The following is a 10,954-nucleotide window of genomic DNA, read 5'->3' as shown; positions in this document are numbered from 1 at the left end:
AAGGAGTATGGTTTTTGGGAACCATATTTGCTTGAACAGGTTGACTATGTCATAGGCAGGTGCACAATCTGTCTGAAAAATAATGTTCGCAGGGGTGTGACTGTTATTCTTGGTTACATTCCTACACCAAGAGGTGCATAAGATGTCCAACTAAGCTAAAAGATGCTCAGTCGGTTGCAAAGTTCTTGTGTAAAGAAGGCATAAGCAGGTGGGAATTTCCCGATTTAATATCCTCAGAAAATGGGAAAGAGTTTTGTGGATAAATCAGTGAAATGGTTTTTGAAAAAATTGGGAAAAAAAGTCAGACTAAAAAGTTATGAAAACTAGGGTTGAAAAAACTCTAGGAAATTTTGAATATCTGATTGTGGGATAATTATATTATTGTGATATTTAGTATTTTCTTATGAATCAAAGGGGGGAAATGGGATGTGATTCATTTTATATATCATTTTATATATCATTTTTAGTTGATATTGATGTTTTAATTTGAATGTGTTGTTTTTGCAAAAGATACTGGTTGGTGTTTTCTTTTCTTCCAGAAGTATATGGGAATGTGTAGAGGGGATTCAAATACTCAAACATGGACAATATGAATGGACTGGAGGAAGTGGAACAAGGAAGGTGTGGAAATGTTCAGATTCCATCATCAACGTTTCATTGGAAGTCGACACTGCTGAGGAGATGAAGTGTAGTGGACTACATTCCAGTGTCTGCAATGATATATAGACATATTTGCATGTGTAATACATAATTTGTGCCTGGGGCAGAGGGGCCGTGTGAGAATTTTCCTGTCTTGATTGATTGATGGATATTTGGAATGAAAGCTGCCAGACAGGTTTTTCGCTCTTACACTCCATTAAAATTTATTTACACTCCATAACAATTTATTTACACTCCATACAAAAATGTCTCTATATTAACATGAGTTTACTCTCCATAAATGTTGGTTTATTGCTGAAGTTACTCAAGAACAAAAATTGTTATTTGTCATAATCCTATTATTTTTGTTTTCGAGACTTAATTAGTCTCGAAGGGGGGAAATATGTAGTGTCTGAGGGTCTATGATTTTGCTGACATTTGCAAATGGTGTAATGGATGAACTCTACTCTGCTTTGCTGAAACATCTGGAAAGCATTATTACATAGGCTTCTTGGAATAGAGGACATTTGGAGATATGTGGAAGCCGGGGATTGGTCTGTCAAAAACCACCCATCTTATGTTACATAGGATATAAATACCATGTTTTGAACAAAGGACGGGGAGAAATAACATATCAGAGATTTGGGTCCGGTTATTCTCCAGATATCTGCAGATGTCTGTAAATTGACGCTGAACTTCTTTGATACAATAAACCTTTATAATCAAAGTACAGTGTCAGCGGAATTCTTATCATCACAGCATAAATCAGCATCGTTGTCTCGGACACCACACCAGCAAGATGAATGTGAAATGGACCAAGTTAGGCATGGTGGTCTTCTTGCTGATATCCTTGGTCATGACGGGATGCTTCAAAAATAAAAAATTGGTAAGAGTTCAAAGATCATTTTCCATCCCCTGTGAATATTCTGAAATCAGCAATTTTCCACCAGAGATGTTTCCATCAAATTGACCAGAGGTGCTTTCAGTTCTCTTGAACATCTGCTACGTTGCAGAAGGGATTGTACTGAACAACACGTTTCTCCCCAAGTGGTAATGGGAGGATCACACAACATATCATCGTGTGACTCCAAGTGTACTTCGATATGATTGTTATTATATCAATATTTGCACATAAAGGCATTTCCATCGCCATTTCTCACATAATTAATTTTACAGACTCAAAAATTATCCTCCTTTTCTAGCGTATTTTTAATTTTATTTTTACCCCATTTTCTCCCCAATTGGTAGTTACAGTCTTGTCCCATCGCTGCAACTCCTGTACGGACTCAGGAGAGGCGAAGAAACACGACCCTGCCAAGCCGCACTGCTCGCTTTGCCCTGAAGCCAGCCGCACCAATGTGTTGGAGGAAACACCATACAACTGGCGACCGTGTCAGCGTACATGTGCCCGGCCCACCACAGGAGTCGCTAGAGCGCGATGGGACAAGGACATCCCGGCCGGCCAAACCCTCACCTATCCCGGACGATGCTGGGCCAATTGTGCGTCGCCTCATGGGTCTCCCGGTCGTGGCCGGCTGCGACACAGCCCGGGATCAAACCCGGATCTGTAGTGACTCCTCAAGCACTGCCTTAGACCGCTGCACCACTCGGGAGGCCTCGACATTTGTTTTATTGACAAATTTGCTGTTTCCATCAGGCCTGTCATGAAATGATTTATCCGACATGTACTTTACTTGCATAAAAAGGTTGGAGGTTAACCTGGTTATTGATATAGACGTGTGCTCGCTTATTGGCCCAGTTTGGTACCATGTGAAGTGTGATTCACCTCCTGCACTTGTTACATCCCCCTTTATTTTTGTCTGTAGACAATGTTGTGATAATAGAGGTGTAGGAGGAGAAGATGTGCCCTCGTTTCCCTGAACCAGTACCCTTGGAACACCCCATCTCTGCCCTCAAGGAGGCATTGGAAAAGGTCAATACAGACATGTATAGCCTATTTGGCATTTACTTTACTTTCTCAAACATGACATATTCACCCTGTGTGTTTTTTTAGGCAGAACTTAAGGCGCTACATTAACATTTTTCTTTACGAGATGCCATTTTCCCCCATACAGATCGACATTCTCCTAAGGTTAAGTATTCATGACACTAGACTACCATCTCTGTATGCCATCGTTGTCTTCTACGACTCTGCTTTGTGGAATGGAAACTTTGGCAGAAGGAACGGAAGTGATCCCTCCTCGCCTCCAACCAATGAGTACACATTATACAGGTGAGCTCTGCTCTGCTCTCCTCTGTTGATAAATCATTTGTTAGAAGCATGTTAGATGAGATTAACATGATTGCTTTGACTAGAGTTGCAAAATTCTGGGAACTTTGTGGTCTCGTGTATCTCAGTTGGTAGAGCATGGCGCTTGCAACGCCAGGGTTGTGAGTTCGATTACCACGGGGGGCCAGTATGAGAAAAATGTATGCACTCACTAACTGTAAGTCGCTCTGGATAAGAGCGTCTGCTAAATGACTAAAATGTAAATGTGAACTTTCAAAAATTCCCTGGTTTTCCTGAAATCCCGGTTGGATGATTCCCGGAATAAGCAATAAATCCGGAATCCTCCAACCAGGATTTCTGGAAAACCAGGGAATTTATTGAAAGTTTCTGGAATTTTGCAACCCTAGCTGTGGCAGATATGTATCTATTTCCAGAGGCTGGGTCAAAGAGTCAGGTTGATAATGAGAATACTGGAGGATTTGCTGCAAATGTGACAGGTTGCAGGAGGAATAACACTCAACAATTGTTTTCCCCACAGAATCTCTCGAATATCTTCCCCACACTGATGCTGTACAAGCTATGGGAGGAGGGGAACGTGGTCTCCTTGGATGGCCCTCTGGAGAAGTATGCAGCAAACTTCACCATCACGAACCTGCTGGGGAAGCGGCGGGACGTTGTGGAAGCGGCGGGACGTTGTGGATGTAAAGGCTAGTTTAGAGATACCCAGCCCCGCTCAAACCTCTGTCGCCCTGCGCAGGATGGCCGGACAGCTCTCTGGTAAAGGCACTCTTCCTCTTCATGACTGTACATTAACCTTAGCTTACCCTGGCCATTACGTGATTAGAGAAGAGAGAGAGGCTATACTTAGAGGTTAATGAGCTCATGGCTTGTTAGCCTTTTCTCCTGACCAGATCCCTCTGACTTTGCTGTATTGTACTGTACTGTACTGTCACTGAATTAAACCTGATGAATGTTCCCTTGTACATTCCTTTGACTCCAGAACTTAGTTTTGACATTCATTTGACCATAACGTTTGACATTCTCTTGACTCACAAATTTGTGTTTCTACTTCAGGGTTACTGAGGCAGCTTCAGGCAACAAATCTACTCTGAGGTGGAGACACAGAGGCTGCTATAGATCTGTTACCTAATTCCCCTTCCTGTCAACATCTTATCCAGTACATTTTTGTAAAGGGTGGTGGGGATTTCATGTGACTGTGACATTACCAATGTTTCCTCCCACTCCCCTAGATGTCACTACAGCAACGTGGCCTTTACCTTATTGGCTAACATCGGCTGAAGCTGGGCCTGGTGATGCTGATGGCCGGGGTGAGGCCACCAGCAGCGGACAGGGACCTGGTCATGCAGGTGTACAGCCACCTCATCCCTGCAATGGAAAGCGCCTTCAGAGATGCACAGCGCAAGCTTTCCCTGCTGCCCGACCCCACGCCCTACATGGGCCTCTTCATCTACCAGAACACTACCTTTTATGACAGGGGTGGGCAAACCGTTTGGCTCAAGGGCCACATTGAGTTTTTGAAACCAAGGGAAGGGCCACATACTATATGCGTGACACAACATGTGAAGTCTTTATTCATTTTCACATTGACACGCAACTACTAGTGTACTGTAGGTGTGCATATGCTTGCAGAACAATTCTACCCTTGTACCATCTCTACCCTTGTTTTTTGTGAACAAATCTTTCACACATTTTTCACAAAATTGATATAATTTATAACATCACAGACACAGTCAAACACACACAGAGATCCTGCATCTCTACCCTTGTAAAGTACAATCAAACAGTCACAATATGCAAACTTAAAAATAGATGTATATTATATGACTAGAGACTTGCAAAATGTAACAGCAGATGTGTAAAAAAAAAAAACTATTCTAAAATTTGAGTGAAACATATGGTAAGAGCATCCGTTTCATTTGGAATGGTCTGTTTTTGAAAGCATATTAAGGAATGTTTCTCATCTCCATTGTGAGCCATATTTACAGTTATCCAATCACCTCAGCCCAAATCTGACTGATTAGTTATTACGTGTATCCAAGTGCATTGCTGGATAATTCTCACTGCATAACCATCACCATGAAAAAGCATAATCCTTGCCTACCCCAGTCAAGGTTATTTCAGTCTTAATGTGAACAATGGGTCTGGTCACCTCTCTTGGCAAGGGCATCAAAGTCTGGTGTCATCTTTGATGTAGATTCTCAAAACAGCTGACAAGTGGTCATTTGTTAAATTTGACCTTTGATGGGATTTGTTGTAATTCATGACTGAGAACGTTTGTTCACACACATATGTGAACCCGAATAAAACAAGCATCCTTTGAGTATGCTTTTTAATGTTTGGAAACTTTGTTTCATTCAGTGAGCCATAAAACTGGTCTAATGTTGCTCTTTTGTACTTCTCTTTCAAAGCACTGTCACATTGGATGTAGATGAGCTCCAAGTGTGTGTCTGGTGGTGCTTTCTCACTGTCGAAAGACAGATGGCATGATACAAGCTCCAGCTCAGTCTCAATCTTGGTGAAGTCTGTAGAAGCGGCTGGAAAACTCAGCATGCAGGTCGATCAAAGTGCTACTGTATGTCTCAGTGCGGCACTGCGATGTGGGCGCGTTCAGTGCAGCCAGTGTCGGAAAATGAGCGAGAGACCAACTGCTCATTTGTCTGGAGAACAACATAAGTTTGGCCTTGAATGCTTTCACGTTGGACTACAGTTCATGCACAAAAAAAACAATTTCCCTGCAGTTTCACATTTAGATCGTTCAGATGCCCCAATATGTCCACACTGAAAGTAAAGTCATACAGCCAGTCTGTGTCTTTCAACTTGTAGAAGTTGTCAGCTTTACCAACCGTATCAAGGAACATACCTATCTTCCCTCTCAGTTCCCACACATGGCGAAATACTTTTCCCAGGCTTAGCCAGCACACATTTGAATGGTACAACAAGTGCTGGTGCTCTGCCTCTGTGTCATTGAGCAGCTGAATGAACTGACGATGGTTAAGCCCCCTTGCCCGTATAAAGTTGACACGTTTTACAACCACTTTGACAACATTTTCCAGCTTTAACACACTTTTACACAGGGCTTCCTGATGAATAATGCAGAGAAGAAATATACATTCCTCAGAGTTTTCTTCTTTTACTTTGTCTTGTAATCTTTTTAGTAGGCCAATGTTTTTACTGGTTAGATTTGGTGATCCATCTGTTGTGATGTTTGTCAGTTTGCTCCACGGTAGATACATTTTTTCAAAGCAGGCAGACACCCTGTCATATAAGTCAGAGCCCCTGGTTGTTCCCATCATTGATTCCATCGCAAGAAGTTCCTCTGTTATTTCAAAGTTCTCATTTATTCCTCTGACAAAAATTAAAAGTTGAGCGGTGTCTCTGATGTCAGTACTCGCATCCAGTGCTATAGAAAAAAGATCGAAGCCATCTGCTTTTTTCGCAGCACTCATTTTTCACGTCAAAAGTCGTCAACGGGGGGGCAGTATGAAAAATAAAAATGTATGTACTCACTAACTGTAAGTCGCTCTGGATAAGAGCGTCCGCTAAATGACAAAAATGTAAAATGTAAAATGTCAAGCAATGAAGTGGCTGAATCTGACTGTAGGCCCAAATACAGAGCGCGCTGCCAGGCTACAGCACAATCTATTGGAGGTTGTTTGTATATCATGGAATGAGTAATTTTAGGGCAAAAATAGTAACTCAAATATAATAATATTTAATACATTAAAAAAATGTATCGTGGGCCAGATTGAAGTACCCGCGGGCCGTACTTTGCCCCCCTTGTTCTATGAGCTCAAGGCGGGCTTGGACTGGGTGCTGGTCATGCAGCAGTTAGGGCCCCAGGTGGACCCCACAGTGCCAGCCAAGTACAGCACTATCAGGTTGGACTTCTTGCAGGAGAGGGTGTTCAGGGTGGTGTTCGATGGGGAGTGCCCCTGCAAGCTGAAGGTCAACAGCATGTCATTGTCTCTGGAGAGCCAGGACAGGCAACTCGTTAACTACTACAATTTCAAACAAGAAGGGCGTTTCATCTGGATTCGACTCCCCTGGACGCAACGCTTACAAAGTGCTCCGGATAGCTCGCCGGCCAATCTTCAACAGTTAATCACTGAACACTGAACTGTTTTTTATGTGAAGGAATAACATGGAGTCCTGGATCTCGAGTGGATCACTTCAGAGCAGTGTGCAAATGATAGTGTTTCACAGGACTTTCTATTTAAGTATGCGCTTGCGCTTTGATGAACAGAAAGAGACATCTGTTACAAAACACCAAAATGTGTGATGACACACACTTGTAGCCTGAATTAATTGATGTGTCTTGCTGACAAATGAACTTTTTTTGTAAAAAGAAAAGTCGGGACACCTGAAAAGGGGCTGAAATACAGGACGCAAATACAGCTGTCTGTGTCTGTCCCGAGCTCATTGGCCAGTTTAAACAATGTTGCAAGTTCGTTAGCGAAAGCTCCAAACAGACAGGCGGAATAGAAAGATGAATGAGATTGAAAGAACCTGAACCAATGGTCACTGGTTTAAACCAATTCAGAGTGGTAGGGGTGTTAGTTTCATTTGGAATAAGCTATTTCATATTTACCACTGTAGCAGAACAAAATTGCATTAAAAAAAAAATACAGTATGAGAATGGTTCAATTATAGAGCCCCCCCCCCCCCAAAGTTGGACTTTAGTTGCAATTAGGGGAGCTCCTGTCTCATTCAAGGAGGCTGAGCCATAAGTGTCACTACTATGTTTGTCCCTGTCATGTGTCTGAATGACTGAATCACTATAAAAAATAACTCAGCGCTATTGAGTTGGTGGCTGACTAAGGGAACTGATTCAAAACGTTGCCTAATAAGTCAAAGTTTAATACACAATTTATTATTTGTAAGAAATTCTGAAATAGTGTCCAGCTTTGAATACAGCTTTGTAGTGAATTGCCATGAATACAAAAAAAGAACAATACAGTCTCAACTACAGTGGGGAGAACAAGTATTTGATACACTGCCGATTTTGCAGGTTTTCCTACTTACAAAGCATGTAGAGGTCTGTAATTTTTATCATAGGTACACTTCAACTGTGAGAGACGGAATCAAAAACAAAAATCCAGAAAATCACATTGTATGATTTTTAAGTAATTAATTTGCATTTTATTGCATGACATAAGTATTTGATACATCAGAAAAGCAGAACTTAATATTTGGTACAGAAACCTTTGTTTGCAATTACAGAGATCATACGTTTCCTGTATGTCTTGACCAGGTTTGCACACACTGCAGCAGGGATTTTGGCCCACTCCTCCATACAGACCTTCTCCAGATCCTTCAGGTTTCGGGGCTGTCGCTGGGCAATATGGACTTTCAGCTCCCTCCAAAGATTTTCTATTGGGTTCAGGTCTGGAGACTGGCTAGGCCACTCCAGGACCTTGAGATGCTTCTTAGTTGCCCTGGCTGTGTGTTTCGGGTCGTTGTCATGCTGGAAGACCCAGCCACGACCCATCTTCAATGCTCTTACTGAGGGAAGGAGGTTGTTGGCCAAGATCTCGTGATACATGGCCCCATCCATCCTCCCCTCAATACGGTGCAGTCGTTCTGTCCCCTTTGCAGAAAAGCATCCCCAAAGAATGATGTTTCCACCTCCATGCTTCACGGTTGGGATGGTGTTCTTGGGGTTGTACTCATCCTTCTTCTTCCTCCAAACACAGCGAGTGGAGTTTAGACCAAAAAGCTATATTTTGGTCTAATCAGACCACATGACCTTCTCCCATTCCTCCTCTGGATCATCCAGATGGTCATTGACTTCAGACGGGCCTGGACATGCGCTGGCTTGAGCAGGGGGACCTTGCGTGGATTTTGATCCATGACGGCGTAGTGTGTTACTAATGGTTTTCTTTGAGACTGTGGTCCCAGCTCTCTTCAGGTCATTGACCAGGTCCTGCCGTGTAGTTCTGGGCTGATCCCTCACCTTCCTCATGATCATTGATGCCCCACGAGGTGAGATCTTGCATGGAGCCCCAGACCGAGGGTGATTGACCGTCATCTTGAACTTTTTCCATTTTCTAATAATTGCGCCAACAGTTGTTGCCTTCTCACCAAGCTGCTTGCCTATTGTCCTGTAGCCTATCCCAGCCTTGTGCAGGTCTACAATTGTATCCCTGATGTCCTTACACAGCTCTCTGGTCTTGGCCATTGTGGAGAGGTTGGAGTCTGTTTGATTGAGTGTGTGGACAGGTGTCTTTTATACAGGTAACGAGTTCAAACAGGTGCAGTTAATACAGGTAATGAGTGGAGAACAGGAGGGCTTCTTAAAGAAAAACTAACAGGTCTGTGAGAGCCGGAATTTTTACTGGTTGGTAGGTGATCAAATACTTATGTCATGCAATAAAATGCAAATGATTTACTTAAAAATCATACAATGTGATTTTCTGGATTTTTGTTTTAGATTCCGACTCTCACAGTTGAAGTGTACCTATGATAAAAATGACAGACCTCTACATGCTTTGTATGTAGGAAATCCTGCAAAATCGGCAGTGTATCAAATACTTGTTCTCCCCACTGTATATATGATAATTTATCTTGCTCCGAGTAACCTTAACTTTTATCCTTCTCCAACGTACTTAAATGTAACAAAACTCGGTTTATAGTAAACACAACAAAGAACAACGCTCCGTAGACTGCTAATTTAATCTGAAACTTGGCAAAATTGAAGAATTCTTTTTTGAGAAAAAGCTAAGGGAGGACAAGGCAGTTGCTAGCTGGCCACTCATACACCGGAGAGAAACCGCCACCCGATTCCTCAGGAGAAGAAATTGAGGATTCTGGACCTTCGGTTGATTCTGACACTCCAGTCAATAGCCCTGCACCCAAAAAGACAAAGAATTGTCTTTGCACGAACTCCTGGTCAATACAATCGATGCTGTCACTGCAAAGAGAAATGAAAGAGCCGATGGTCTGGAGAAAATGACACTCGAAAACACATTTTAAAAAATCGCTGAACTCGAGACCTCTTTGAATCATGTATAGGAGAGTATCGAAGATCTTAAACTTGCAAACACTGCAACCTCTGATAAATGTTCTGTACATGAGAAAACCATTGCCAACATGCAAGAGGCTTGTTGGAAGCAAAGCGATACCGGAGAAGGTGTGGGTTACAGCTTTAAGGTGTCCTGAGGACCAGGGTGAGAATGTGAAGCGCAAAGTAAGTGACATCTGTAACCGTGTCGCCCCGGACTTCCCAGAAGGATATATGGACACTCATAGTATTGGGAAGAAGCAAGATTCCATCGGCAGCCGCTCGATCCTCATCTAGTTCGCTTTCGCACAGCCGCTCGATCCTCATCCAGTCCGCTTTCGCATAACCGCTCGATCCTCATCCAGTTCGCTTTCGCACAGCGAGCGATGCAGTTTGGAAATCTGAACTTTACATACACCTTAGCCAAATACATTTAAACTCAGTTTTTCACAATTCCTGACATTTAATCCCAGTTAGGATCACCACTTTATTTTAAGAATGTAAAATGTCAGAATAATAGTAGAGAGAATGATTTATTTAAGCTTTTATGTCTTTCATCACATTCCCAGTGGGTCAGAAGTTTACATACACTCAATTAGTATTTGGTAGCATTGCCATTAAATTGTTTAACTTGGGTCAAACGTTTCGGGTAGCCTTCCACAAGTTCCCACAATAAGTTGGGTGAATTTTGGCCCATTCCTCCTGACAGAGCTGGTGTAACTGAGTCAGGTTTGTAGGCCTCCTTGCTCACACAAGCATTTTCAGTTCTGCCCACACATTTTCAATAGGATTGAGGTCAGGGCTTTGTGATGGCCACTCCAATACCTTGACTTTGTTGTCCTTAAGCCATTTTGCCACAACTTTGGAAGTATGCTTGGGGTCATTGACCATTTGGAAGACCCATTTGCAACCAAGCTTTAACTTCCTGATGTCTTGAGATGTTGCTTCAATATATCCACATAATTTTCCTTCCTCATGATGCCATCTATTTTGTGAAGTGCACCAGCCCCTCCTGCAGCAAAGCACCCCCACAGCATGATGCTGCCACCCCGTGCTTCACGGTT

The sequence above is a fragment of the Coregonus clupeaformis genome, chromosome 30 (assembly GCF_020615455.1).
Source record: "Coregonus clupeaformis isolate EN_2021a chromosome 30, ASM2061545v1, whole genome shotgun sequence".
Classification (NCBI taxonomy): Eukaryota; Metazoa; Chordata; class Actinopteri; order Salmoniformes; family Salmonidae; genus Coregonus; species Coregonus clupeaformis.
The sequence above is the reverse complement of the archived record's forward strand: the minus strand, read 5'-3'. Positions refer to the sequence as shown.